Below are 15,382 nucleotides of genomic sequence, written 5' to 3'. Positions count from 1 at the left end.
TGGGGGAAAAAATGAAATGGCTTCTCTGAATGTATCTTGTTGTATATCATTTGTTGTATATCACGTAAAGTATATCAATGTTGCACATATTCAAAAAATTAAAAAAAGTTTTTAAAGCAATCTATAAAAATTAAAAACAGACTGAAACAAATGAACCTAACCTGAACTGAACTGAATGAATGAATTGAAACAAATGAACTTAATATCAAGTCCCTAACACAAAAGACACAACTAAAAAGATACAAAGAAAAGAATTATTTCAGGGGCACCTGGGTGGCTCAGTCAGTTAAGCTTCTGACTCTTGATTTGCACCCAGGTCATGATCTCACAGTTTGTGACGCTGTTCCCCACACCAGGCTCTGCATTGACAGCGTGGAACCTGCTTGGGACTCTCTCTCTCTCTCTCTCTCTCTCTCTCTCTCTCTCTCTCTCTCTCCCCCTCCCTCCCTCCCTCCCCTGCTTGTGCTCTATTTCTCTCTCTCAAAATAAATAAACATGAAAAAAAAAAAGGAAATAATTATTTCAAGAGTATACCTTAACAGAACATATTCTAAGAACCAGTAGAAGTACAAAGAAATCATAAGCTGTATTCTGTATCTAATTCTTAGAGGGAATATTGATATTATTCTGGAACCATTTTAAACACACTATAGATTAATGCAAATAAGTAATTATGTTGATCTTAGGAAAAGATTTTCAGTGTAAGAGAAACATGTAGAAAATCAAAGAACTTAAGAAAAATCCTATGGGATTACATTGTTATAATGTTATAATGTTAACAATGTAACAATGTTAAATTTGAATTGGATATACTATCAGCATTTTTTTCTTTTTCAAATTTACATGTTTCCTAGCACTATTTATTGAAAAGGTCTAGGAGCAGTGACATCCCAGTAGCGATGCTGAAATACTTGACTGAGGCAACAATCATCACTGAGTGAAACCATTAGTAGAAAGGCAGATGCGAACTTTACCATGAGGGATAATAAGGCTGTCGGCAAGATTGATCAATCTTAGCACCTTGGAAAGTGAAACAACAGATATTATGTGTCTCCTGATGTGATGCATTATGAAGCGCACAGCACTTATCCAGTATCCCTGTGGGAGGGAAAATGCTGACCCTGAATCTAATCAATTCTTTTGATCCAACTTTCATTTACAGTAAATACAGGGGATAAAGGAGCAAGTTAAATGACACCACAAAAAAGCAAACATTCTTCAGACATTATCTGGTTTCTGCAACTAGTTAATGGGTTGGGGGTGGGGGGAGGGTCGGAGAAGTGACCTTTTTAGAAAAAAAGATGCTAACAGGCACGATAACTAAATGCTATATGTAGAGGCATTGTTTGAATTCTTATTCTGAGACCTATAAAAACACACTTTTGATGCAATCAAACATTTTGATTATGGTCTGGATATTAGACGATGCCAGAGAATTATTGTTAATTTTGTTAAGGGTGATGATGACATTTCAGTTATGTAAGAAAATGTTTATTTTTGTAGATGTTCATACTGAAGTATCATATGATACTTGACATGACACAATGTCTGGGATGCAGGATAAAGTTTGATCGCAGAAAAACAAGAGAGCAGATGAAGCAAATGTGGCAAAAGTTTTAATGTGTTGAATCTGGGTAATATACATCAGAAACCATTGTATAGGCTCTCTACTCTGGAATGTATTTGCAATTTTTCAATACAAAAATTTTTAAGTGAAAGACTATTTATATCTGTTCTGGTTACCACTGCTGTGTAACAGAGTACCCCAACATTTATTGGCTTAAGTACAATAAATATTGTATCTCATATTTTCTCTGGATCAGAAGTTTGGGGAGGGCTTGCAATTGCAGTTCCAGCCCTTGTAATTTCTCATGTGATTGTGGCTGCGGCTGTAACAGATATGGGGAGGGGTAGGGCAAGGTGGGAAGGGAGGCTGGAAGAACTTGAGACTGGCCGGTCAGCTTTCTCAATTGCCATATATAGTCACGGGGCCTTTCTGTGTGCTCTCGCCTCGTAGGCTAATTTGACCTTTCTCATACACGATGGCCTCAGGGAAGACAGAATGTTTAGTTGGTGGCTGATGTCTTCAAAAGCGAATATTCCAGTGGACAAAGTAGGAGCGTGTTGCCTTTTGTGTCCTCACCTGGGAAATCACATAGTGTCATCTCTGTCCTCTATTAGTTGAAGCAGAATCAAAAGTTAGCCCATTTACAAGGACCGAGGTCAAAGACTGCCCTTTTGATGAGAGGAATATCAAAGGGCTTGTAGATATTTTTTTAACTGCCACACCATCCCATATATCTGATGAACAGTCCCCAACTCAAAAGATCACAAAAGAATTGGGGTGCCGGGGTGGCTCTGTCGGTCAAGAATCCCAACTCTTGACTTCGACTCAGGTCATGATCTCAGGGTTCATGAGTTCAAGCCCCTTGTCAGGCTCTGTGCTGGCAGTGTGGAACCTGCTTGGGATTCTCTCTCTCTCCCTCTCTCTGTCCCTCACCCTCTCTCTTTCTTTCAAAATGAATAAATATACTTAAAAAAAAAAAAAAGAATTGATGGTCTTTTTGTAATGGTGACTACCAAGTGGGGCTTTCTGATTCCTAGAACCACGGAACAACTGATTCTTCTTGAAATTGCCATATAAATCATAGATTTATGTAAGGCTTCTTAACTTGATATCTCTTAGATTACATTATGAGATATGACATGTGAAATGCCCAGCCTAGTGCTGGGTCTGGAATAGACATTCTATAAATGTTGATATGTAATGCCTGTTTGAATTCCTAAAGAAATTGCTACTGTTGGCATGCACCATAAATAAATAGTAGTTGGTATAGCTTTATGATTTTCTGAAAGGTCTGGCACTCTTACAGTCAAAGAAGTGAACCTCTGTAGAAATTTATTCTAAAATGTTGCAGCTGGGCAATGGTTGGAGATAATGGGGAGTGAGTGTTGGGTAGGCCAGAATGCCTATTTTGTTTTTACTTTCCATCAGCTCTTGCTGTCCCCAGATTGCCTTTTTGAAAACTTTCCTGAGCAATAGAAAAACAGGAGCATCTCCCTTATATGAAGTATGAATGTGTCATGCCAAAGCTTTTTATAGAATACTAATGATGTTTAGGATCCAATCTGTTTTAAAATATTTCTGAGGATTAAGCAAAACATACACCAGATTTTCAAGTCTATAAGACACTGCAGATTTTCTTTTTGAATCTTCAAAGTCAAAAAGAGAAGCTAAAATGATGATATTAGACACTAAAATTAAATTGTAATGTAAATTAGTGTCCAATTTCACAAGCTGATAGAAGTGTTACTCAGATAGTTGCTATAGTTATTCAAAGAAAAATACCTAATATTTTGTTTCCCTTAAAAGGAATTTATTATTTTCCTATTCTAATATTTTCTTTTCCTTTAAAATTACAAGTCACATAAACAATGGGCTAATTATGAATATTCATTTGTTAAAACATTTTTATTGATATTACTATATTACTTGAGAACAATAAAATTACATTGTAGTGTTCAAACTCTTCACTAATATAGATTGCTTACCCTGCCAACAATTACGTAAAATTCAGTGCTTTCGCTTTTCCTGTTTAGCAGCCTCTACTTACCCAGGGATATTTGTGGAATTGATATTTAGTTCCACATGGCTTAGTTTAATAGCTTAATAATTCCATGTTCTCAGTCAATTATGATATATCATAGGTCATAAAATTTCATTGGTTCAAAGGTTGTTGACTGAATTTATTTGTGATTTTTATATCATAGGAAAAAAACCCTCAAAAACTGTAAACAAATGAGGCTAGATTGGTTGAAAATTCTCTACATTTCCTGCAAAATGGCTTATTTACCTTCTAAATCATGTTCTATAAGCAAAATGCTTTTTTGTAGATGCCATGTCATTGAAATCAAGAGCAGGGATTTAAAAAAAAGAGAGAGGTACTACATATATATTCTTTATTGCCTTCTTTGTGGAATATGTTCTGGCAAAATAGAAGGCATTACAGAAATCATTTGACTGAGGAAGAAATTCTACTCTGCACAAAACTCTCATTGATGTCAGTGGGAGTTCTGTGAATGGAACAAATGTTGAACTTGACCCCGTAATGTTTAAACTGCAATCCTCCCTGCTCTTGGCAGAGTCTGGCTTCCCACTGAAAGGCGTTGTAGTCTGCGCAGGGATTACACAGCGGGTTAATAGTCTAGTTTTTTGCTTCCTTTGGAGCAACAGATGAAACACATAATACCTTCCTTTAGGGCTATTACATACTTTTAAACACAAAGGACTTTAACTGAGGTGGTGTGAGAAAGTAAAAAGTAGAGCCTATGGATGGAAATTTATGTTGGTAATGATTTTTACATCACCTTCTCTAGTAGTGGCTCAGAAGCATCAATGAGTCATACATACATTAAAGAAAAAGAGAAGAACCTCAAGATGTTAGACGCCATTTAGTATATCAGTATTGAAGCCAGGCTCACTCTGTTTTTGTTATACTGCATTAGACATCCGTGAAGAACAATTATCAGCCAGATTCCAATGCAAATGGTTTTTGGTAAAATAAGTTGGGATGGTTATAGATGAGGTTAAAAGACGAGATCGGGCGCGTTCAGGGTGGTATGGCCGTAGACAAATGAGGTTAAAAGAAAACATAGTATCAACACCTCAGAGTGAACTACTGCAGAACCGAATTGGAAGGGCTAATTTTTAATCCAGTCCCACGAATAAAGAAGATGTGACTCTAGTTGTCTATCTAGCACAGTCATAGCTACTACACAAAAATGAGCATTATGTTCTGAAGAAAAGGCCTTGAAACCACCTAGTCTCCACAGATATGCTCAGGGACTTGAATAACATCATTCCCGGGGCCCTATTTTTAGTAGTTTGTATTTGGTGGAATATCTTTTGTTTTCGTTTTGTATACTTTGTAAGCCCTTTATTTTCTACAATGCATATTACATTGGTTTTATAATAGAGAAACAAGAAGAAAAGAAAGGGACTAGCTTTTGTTTTAAAGGAACAGAGCAAGAAGACTAAGAAACAGGAAGTATTTCAAGTTGAAATTAAAACTGCTTTTGTTTTTATTCGACGGCAGGTTGAGAATTACAAAAAAGAAAAAAACCCCAATGATCAAAAGTGAGAATGTTGGCTTTATATACGGGTGTGAAAAAGCTACTGGTACAGGCATTAAAAGTGGCTACAGGACAACACAGAATTTAATGGTTGCCATTTATGCTCTGGCTTCAGGTTGCTGGGTTCATATCCTAGCTCTACAAATTCCTACCTCGGTGATCTTGTATAGGCAGGTTATCTATTAACCGGCAGCATAACTTATTATGCTGATAAGAGGAGGAGGGAAGTCGGGGCTTGGGAGAAGTTCATGCAGGCCAGGTGGTGCTGCTTGGATCAGCTGTGCAAGTCAGATATTTGCTTCCACGAGTAGCTAAGAAGGACACTTGGGAGGCATGAGCCTCAGGGTTCCGGGGCAATGTCAGAGTAGCCCTCTGTTCCATTGACCTAGGAGGTCCTGGTACAGCAGGACTCTGCTTCCTAGAGGTATCAGACTTACCCAGAAACTGGCCTTGAGTGCTTTTCTTTCTTTCTTTTTACGAATTCACAGGTATTATTATTTTTTTTTTATGGTATACATTTCAGGGGTTTCTTTGTTTTATTTGTAGTTTATCCTATGTCATTTCATCTTTTGGTTTTTTTACTTTTTCCCCTCATAGATATAGTACATTGAAATCTATTTCACTTTCTGGCTTTTAGGAGGGTTTAAGTGTACATTTTTTCTACTTGCTCTTTTTAATGATTTTTTAAAATATGTATGTATGTATGTAAACTCTGCACCCCACATGGGGATCAAACTCATGACCCCAAGATATCAATAGTTGTATGCTCTACAAAGTGAGCCAGCTAGGCACCCCTCTTTTTAGTAATTTCTGACTCTCATTTTCTCTCTCCCTTCATCTGCTGTTTTTCTACAAACTTATTTCAATCTTTTATAAAAATATTTTGCTTCACTTTCTAGTTTTATTTTTTATTTTTTTTTTAATTTTTTTTTCAACGTTTATTTATTTTTGGGACAGAGAGAGACAGAGCATGAACGGGGGAGGGGCAGAGAGAGAGGGAGACACAGAATCGGAAACAGGCTCCAGGCTCTGAGCTGTCAGCCCAGAGCCCGACGCGGGGCTCGAACTCCCGGACCGCGAGATCGTGACCTGGCTGAAGTCGGACGCTTAACCGACTGCGCCACCCAGGCGCCCCTACTTCACTTTCTAGTTTTAGATATGATCTCTATTTAAAAATTGTTTACAGCCTACTTTTTTCTCTTCTTGTCCTACCCAATCCCATTTTTTTTTCCTGTATTGTCTTTGGAAAACCTGGCAGCTACACCAAGGAGGTGTGAAGAGTAGAGAGAGTTGATGTTAGCAATAGAGGCAGACTTTTTTCTGCCTCTTCCTCACACCCATGGTTACTCCTGCACTTTTACTCCTTAGATCCTTTCACAGGATTCTCCAGCCCTAACAGAATCTTGGTCTGTTAATTTCAGGGCCTTGAACTCATTACTTTTTGATTGGCTAGAACAACTTGCTACCATCTCACACTGTTCAGCACTTATTTGAGTACCCTAGTTCCTTAAAATCTATGATTTCCAAAGTATATAACCTTAATTTGAGCACAACGTGGCAAATGCGTATCTAGAGGCCTGGTGGGATGACCTAGAGGAATGTGCCCAAAGAGGGGCCCACCAGCATATGCCCAGCCTGACCCTTCCCTATAAACATTCATGGAGAGCAGCACCACCAGGAACTGTATCTAGTTTCTGGGACCATTTAAGTCAATTTAATTTCAATTTAGTTGTCAGATAATGGCTCACTTCCCTTTCTGTCAAAGGCAGAAGATCACGCTTTGATATAACCCTCTGGTGTTCCTTTTGATCATTGAGAGATCTAAAAAGGAGCTACCACTCCAACTACAACAACAATAGAGGGGCACCTGGATGGCTCAATTGGTTAAGTGTCTGACTTTGGCTCAGGTCATAAACTCATGACTTGTAGGTTCAAGCCCCGCATTGGGCTCTTTGCTGACAGCTCAGATTCTGCTTCAGGTTCTGTGTCTCCCTCTCTCTCTGCCCCTCCCCCACTCACCTGTCTCTCTCTGTCTCTCAAAAATAAATCAATGTTTACAAAAAATTAAAAATAAACAGTAGCAAAAGCTGGCTGGACTTTCAGTTATCTTGGTTTAAAAAAATTTTTTAATGTTAATTTTACTCTTGAGAGAAGGACAGAGACAGAGTGTAAGTGGGGAGGGGCAGAGAGAGAGAGGGGGACACAGAATTCGAAGCAGGTTCCAGGCCCTGAGCTGTCAGCACAGGGCCCGATGCAAGGCTGGAACCCATGAATCATGAGATCATGACCTAAGCCGAAGTCAGATGCTTAACTGACTAAGCTATCCAGGCACCCCTATCTTGGTTTTTCAATGGGATTTTTCCTCACCTGATTTTTAAGGCCATTACATATTTCAAATGTTTATTGGCTCTTTGTATTATGTATGTGTGTGTGTGTGTGTGTGTGTGTGTGTATGAACCGCTGATTTATATCTTTTGTAAATACTTCTATTGGATTAATATTTTGTTCTGGATTTATAAGAGCCTTTTAAGTATTATAAATATTAGCTATTGTTTCTGATATATATCATATCTTTTCTCAAACTGTCATTTACCTTTTAACTTTGTGTGTAGTGTCTTTTTCCAACAGAAATTCTATAAACTTAAGTAGTTCTGTCAAATTTTTCTTTGGTGCTTTCTGGTTATTTCATGTTTGGGTTACTGTGCAGTGGCAATGTGGTATAAAAGAACACATATTGAGATGGGAGAGACTTAGGTTCTAATTATGGTTCTGCCTCTAACCAGTGGTATTGACTTTGGACAAGTCTTCAAATTTAAGTTCTCTCACCTATAAAATGCAGCTGGACTAGAAACCAGATGACCTCTTAAGGTCCCTTCATGCATATTCAAACACTACTGAAAACATTCAGATTCTAAGTTCTAAAAGCTTATTATCTTTAAGTAGGCCAAAGATTCTCCCCCAAACTAACATTTCTGATTTGCCTAGCAACATTTCATGCTGTAAAATCTAGCCATGTCTGACCTAACAAAGCTGAATTTCGGACGTTTGAATTAATGACTTGAATTTTTATATAAAATTTGATGAATTTATACCTACTCTTTTAGGTTATAGACTTTAAAGAAAATAGAGACTGCATTTGATATGTACTCTAAAGTATGCATACTATATAGCCACTAAGTCAATGGACATAGAATATGGCTTATGATATTTTATTATAATAATAATGAAATGTGTTACCACTGATGGAACAGGAAAAAAAGATAGTTTCTTTAAAATGTTTTTAATATTTACTTTTTCTTGAAAAAGAGACAGAGTGTGAGCAGGAGAGAGGCAGAGAGGAAGACACAGAATCAGAAACAGACTCCAGGCTCTGAGCTGTCAGCACAGAGCTCCAAGCAGGGCTCAAATTCATGAACCATGAGAGCATGATCTGAGCCGAAGTTGGACGCTTAACTGACTGAGCCACTCAGGCTCCCCAATAGTTTTTATTTATGTAATATTTATAGTGTGCTTTCATGTGCATCATTTCATTGCTGTCCAAGATAACCCTATGAGGTAGATAAGAAAGGGCTTATCTTTCCATGTTATAGATCATGAATTATTGCACAGAGATTAAATCATTTATCCAAGGTCATCAGCTACTAAATGCTAATGCCAGTGCCAGAACTTTTCTGAAAGATGGTAAGATTGATGACAAAGAACTTATTAGCTAAAGTTTCATTATGACAGAAGACAAAATAGAAATATGTATGAGATATGGTGGCTGGAAATCACGTAAATGAAATAAAATATCAAGAATGAAAAAGAGGGGCACCTGGGTGGCTCAGTCAGTTAAGCGTCCAACTCTTGATTTCAGCTCAAGTCATGATCTCATGGTTCGTGGCTTCAAGCCCTAAGTCAGGCTCTGTGCTGACAGTGTAGAGCCTGCTTGGGATTCTCTGACTCCCTCTCTCCCTGCCCTTGAGGGGCACATGCTCTCCCCCACCCCCCTCCCCCAAATAAATAAAAACATTTTAAAAAAGAATGAAAGAAAAAATATGTTGAAAATTATCACAAAATATTTGAAAACTATTTCTTCTCTACATATGTATTTCTTTTTTCTTAATGTTTATTTATTTTTGAGAGAGAGACAGAATGTGAGTGGGGGAGGGGCAGAGAGAGAGGGAGACACAGAATTGGAAGCAGGCTCCAGGCTCCGAGCTGTCAGCACAGAGCCTGATGCAGGGCTCGAACTCACGAACCGTGAGACCAGGACCTGAGCCCAAGTCAGATGCTCACCCAATTGAGCCATCCAGGCACACCCTACATATTTATTTCTATGCAAAGAATTACAAATCCTTTGGAAGGAAAGTGACATTTCTACTAATAGTTTGGCATGCTGTATAAGAAGGAAATATGAAAAATATACAATATAAAGTTTTGTATAAGAAAACAGAAGCCTTCAGAGCAAGTTTCCAGAGGTAGAAGGAAGACAAACTTAGCATCTATTTTCAAGGAAAACTGGAAGATTTAAAAACTAAGAAAACTAAAATACTGTATGATTTATCTCATGGTTGGCATTAACAATGGCAGAAAAACAAAGGGAATGGGCTAGGGAGAACAAAAATGAGAGGAAACATTTTAAAATGTTATTTAGATCAACATTTTTCAAGGCAAATTTGCAATCAATTCCCAGAAAGTACATTTCTTTCCAAAGGAAGAACATATGACTGTTAAAGTGTATCCAGAATTATTTTAGAAAATCCAATTGAGAAGTATCATTTTCCAAATACTGATTGAACCAGAGGTAAGTGAGATTTCTCCAGTATTCTGATTATGATATTATTGTCATGGACAATATAGAAATGATTTACTCTTACTTCGAAATAGGAATGATATGTTGCTTGGCTAACCTAGTTTTTATGTTACACAGTTGTCATTTAGAGCAGGGCATTTCGCATCTTACTACATCTCCACTTGTGCTACATAGTCACGTATTGGCCAATTTCATGTCATATATGATGCTAAACAGTTCCTCAAAAAAACAAAATACTACAGGGGTGCTGGTTGACTGAGTCAATTAGGCATCCAACTTTTGATTTTGACTCAGGTCATGATCTCACTGTGCGTGAGATCAAGCCCCACGTTGGGCTCCATGATGACAGTGTGGACAGTGCTTGGGATTCTCTCTCTCTCTCTGTGCCAGCACCCCCCCCCCCCGCCATCTCACTCTCTATCTCTCTCAAAATAAATAAACTTTACTACAATTTTTTAAATGTTTTTATTTATTTGAGAGAGAGAGAGAGAGAGAGCTCTCAGAACGCGAGCAGGGGAGGAGTAGAGAGAGAGAGGGAGACACAAAACCTGAAGCAGGCTCCAAGCTCCGAGCTGTCAGCATAGAGCCTGATACGGGGCTCAAACCCATGAAATGTGAGATCATGACCTGAATCGAAGTTGGATGCTTACTTAACCAACTGAGCCACCCAGATGCCCCCAAATAAATAAACTTTAAAAAGGCTGTTTGAGTGGCCTAGTAGGTTGAATGTCTGACTCTTGATTTCAGCTCAGGTCATGATCTCATGGTTTGTGAGTTCTAGCTCAACCTCAGGCTCCTCACTGACAGTGCAGATCCTACGTGGGATTCTGTCTCTCCCTCTGCCCCTCTCCTGCTCTCTCTCTCTGAAACAAATAAATAAACTTAAAACAAACAAGCAAATAAACACTACAGAAAAATGTAAAGTCAAGTGTGGGGTTGAGTAAGAAAAGAGTTTTGTTTACCGAAAGAAAGGTAGTATTCTTAAGAGAAAGCCTGCATTGAAGGGCAATAAATAGCAGCATTTAAATGTTTCTTTTGTTGATTTAAAACTGTTATAATTTAGAAGGAAGTGTGCATATTGTAATATGATTGACATAGATTATGGTTCATACCAGGGAGGATGTGACAGGAGAAGTGATCAGAAGGGAGTAGTCAAGTTGGAAGTGATAGGGTAGCTATTTGTTTTAGTTGGTCCCGGACAGTCCTGGTTTTACATGTGTTGTCTCTGTTTAATTGTTATTAATATCTGCTTTTTCTTTCCAAAGTATTTTAGTTTGAATGATACACTATATGGCCACCTTAGAAATGATGGAAGCATGGTACACATTATCAGTACATTTTAAAGTGTACTACGAATAATAGCTAACACTTCTATGTGCTAAGCACTTTATGAGCATTGTCCTACGTAGTCCTCCCAATAATCTATGAGGCAGTTAGTATTATAGTCCCCATTGTAGAGGTGAGGAAGCTCAAGTTTATGTTTATAGGTGTTCAGGAACTTGCCCAAGGTCACTCAGTAGTCAAGTTTCTAGTATAAGCCATTTGTTTCAGAGGTCACACAAATAATCACCATGCATTATTTATTTTATTCCCACTTAAAAAAAATCATAAGACATCTGAAAGAAATTTAATTTTGATAGGCTACAAAATGTATAGAATGGAAAAATAGATTATTAAGCATATACTAGGGAAAAAACTTAAAAACTTTTCATAAAGGTTTTCACAAGAGGCACACTTATCTCTCTTTCAAAAAATATTATTGAAAATATGTTGGAGGGGTGCCTGGGTGTCTCAGTAGGTAAGTGTCTGACTTCAGCTCAGGTCACGATTTCACGGTTGGTGAGTTCAGGCCCCACATCGGGCTCTGTGCTGACAGCTCAGAGTCTGGAGCCTGCTTTGGATTCTGTGTCTTCCTCTCTCTATGCCCCTTCCCCACTCACGCACACGCACACACACACACACACGCACACTCTCTCTCTCTCTCTTTCTCTCTCTCTCTCTCTCAGAAATAAACAAACCTTTAAAAAAATAATAAAAAAGAAAATATGTTGGAAAGGCATGCTATGGGAGGGATGATTCCATTCCTGAAGTATTATAAAATCTTTAATTTTGGTTCCTGTATGTATTAGCTCTTTTGAACTCAAGTATCCGTTTCCCACACACTTGCTACCCTAACCTCCTGCCCTCTCTATCAAGAGGCAAAGATGGAAGTGAAAATAGGGAAGTCAAGTCATTATAAAAATACATGTTATAATGTATTTTGAAAATTTTTTAGTGTTTTATTTTTGAGAGAGAGAGACAGAGAGACAGAGAGACAGAGAGAGAGACCAAGCATGAGCGGGGGAGGGGCAGAGAGAGAGGAGACACAGAATCTGAAGGAGGCTCCTGGCTCTGAGCTGTCAGCACAGAGCCTGATGCAGGGGCTTGAACTCACAAACTGTGAGATCATGACCTGAGCCGAAGTCTGATGCTCCACCAACTGAGCCACCCAGGCACCCCTTAATGTATTTTGATCTAATTGATCTAATGCTTCTAGACTTTTAAAAAATCTAACTCTGTTCTAGTCCTCAGATTAATTTTCCCCAAATACTCCTGTGATAAAGACTCTGGTTTTAGGTAACCAGTTCTTCACTAGGTGTTGAGAAAGAAAGAAGAATGATCATCCTGAAGTTTGCTTTTCTTCTCCTTACTTTCTTTTTGCGCTGCTTCTGTGTAGCTGCTTGGCTGCCATGGGGGAAATGACAGATAAACCTTTTTTAAAACAGTGGAGAAACTCTTTGCTGAGCCCCCCCCCCCCCCCCCCAGATGCTGTGTGCATTCCCTGGAATGCTTAAGACCTTAAGACTTTCCTTCAGATATGTGGCTTATCTCTAGCAGCCAGTAATTCCTCTCCTGAGCCCAGCCATTGGGAAGGGGAATCCCAAGGAAAGAATTCCCTGCCCTTCATTAGAGAATTATTTAGAGAATCACAATGGGGAAGATGAAGCTATACTATCTACAGTTATTAGCTTCCTCTCTAAGGTAGTCCTGGAGTTCGTTTAATCATTACAGAATCACAGTTAGGCAGGCTTATTTAAGGAGGGGTTTTAGTTCTCCTTTTAATCATAATTGAAATGTTAAGTCCATCTTAGTTGAACTGTGGGAGGATTTTCAAAGGAAACTAACCTGTAAAGTACAGAACAAGAATGCCTTGTAATAAAAGAACAAATGGAAGATTTGGCTATATCTGTATGTGCTGCTCATATGAGTTAGAACTAAGTAGTCAGTGATGAGTAACAAAGATGAATCATTGTTTCTGATTATTGAATATCCTGATCATATAGCTGTCATTTCACCCTTCTATATGAGCACACAGAATTCCTGTTGAAAGTACTTTATAAAGGTATTATTAAAGAAATAATTGTCAAAATAGGTATTATCGATAAGTGTATCCTGGCTCCCACCCTCTTAAGGTCAGTGTTTTCAGGCTCATTCCCACAGTACACATAGGATTTACTTAACAATCGAATGGGAGGCACTTTATTATCTATCTTCATATATTGCCCCATAGAATGAAACCACATTTCCCTCTCCTACCTTCTCAGCATCAGCATATGCTATCTCTATATTCTCTCCCATCAAAAGCTGCTTTGGGGAAACAATCTGATGAATTAGGTATAAATGACTAAGGCTTAAATATTACCTTTCCCAGGATTATGGCTTTGTGCTAGAGAAATAAACTCAAAGGGATTAAACACCAGTGGCAACATTTTAGGTGAGTTGGAGAAGGGGTTTTTGTTATAGAAACTTTTCCAGCCTAAAATCAGTCAGATTGGTCCCCAGTAAGGATATAAATGGGTGGTGGGGGGTGTGGAGGGAAGGCGAGGGACAAGGTAGGTCCTAACCTGGAGAGACTTGTCTGTTCCTACTATTTAGGTTTGGGAAGGGGTGGTGGTGGTTAGGCTTACATGAATCTACGATGCCACATTTACAGGGGTCTTGAACCAACCTGAGACTAAAGGCAACACTGGAATTCCAGATTCCAGCGGGTCTCATTTGGTATGGGAGATACTCTGCCCTGGGATGCTTTAGTAGAGTGACCCTTTCAGTTCAGGGCTATGCTACTGAGGTCTGATTCAAACCAGTTTTTGAAAAGGGAGTAGGAAATCCTTGTGACGATTAAAAATCATGTAAACAATATACCAAATTCAGATTTTACACAACATCTAAGATTCATATTCACATAAGATGGCTTAACTAGCTTGGTGTTACTATTACACCTGGCTGTCATTTCGTTTCCTAGTTTGAGTTAAATGCTCTTTTACCTCCAGCGCAGCACTAAGTCTGAACACTTTGATGCTACTTGGGGAAACTTCAACTTCGCTCTACCTTAAAGAGCTACCTGTTAATTCCAGCAGTTCTGGAAGTAGTTAAAATGCTGTCACACTAACAGAATGTCTTGAACAGCTCTGTAGTTATTTCAAGCGTTTTCACTAGCCTACAACTCACTTTGGTAAATAATTCTTTGATGGACTTTATGAAGCCCTTCCTTTGGATGCAAGCCAAAAATTATCTATAGGGCATACAGTTCTTTCTTCAAACTTGGTAATAAATAATTATCTCTGGAACACAGACGGAAGAATTGAAGCGATGACTTCGGGGACACAGAGACTAATTACCATCATTGTACACAGTTAAGTACAGCAGAGACTGGGGGGCGGGGAATGGTTTGTTCCGTATCCATTACGTTCCTTTTCCAGTAAAGCAAGGCCGTCTTGTCTGTTAACATATTTAGAGCAGTAACTGCAAAAATGTGCAATGTTATGGTTGAAGCGTTTTATGCCATATGTGTTGATGGAATGCTTAAGAGTCTCTCTCTGCAATAAACGCAAACCCTGCCAGACTGAATTATTAGGGCCAGCGCAATTCAAGACTGCACCACCGAAACCGCTGAGGTTGGAAGCCTACGTCGCATTCGGAGTGTGTCCAACGCTTCCTCTAACAAAGGCACTATCTTGAGGCAATTTCGCGGGCCATTTTCCCCCTCCCAGCGCCAGCTTTGTCTCCTCGCTGGTGTGAGGCTGAGACTTGGAGAAGCCCCAGCTGCTTTACAGTGCGAGCAAGCTCTGAGCAAGGGCCAGCGTGGGAAGCTCCACCGAGCCGCCGCTGTGGTTTCCTGCAAACTGAGCGTGCCATTAGAGGAAGTTGGAGTGCTGCAGTTGAAAGACATACCTGCAGCCTTAAAATCGGGGCTGGACTTGAACCCTACGCATCGATTACTGTCGTATAAAGGAAACTCAGTCGGCCGGGGACGTCGGAGGCCCGGAGGCTCTCAGTCTCCACCGCAGGTGGCGGAGGAGTCGGGGTCGGCGTCGCCAGCGTCCCCTCAGGAGGCTAGGGGCGGCAGGCAGGCCTCCCCGGGCCTGGGCCTGAGAGGGCCTGACGCCGCGCCTCGCACGCGAACCCCCCCCTCGC

The sequence above is a fragment of the Herpailurus yagouaroundi genome, unplaced genomic scaffold (assembly GCF_014898765.1).
Source record: "Herpailurus yagouaroundi ecotype Mexico unplaced genomic scaffold, PumYag 29, whole genome shotgun sequence".
Lineage (NCBI taxonomy): Eukaryota > Metazoa > Chordata > Mammalia > Carnivora > Felidae > Herpailurus > Herpailurus yagouaroundi.
The sequence above is the reverse complement of the archived record's forward strand: the minus strand, read 5'-3'. Positions refer to the sequence as shown.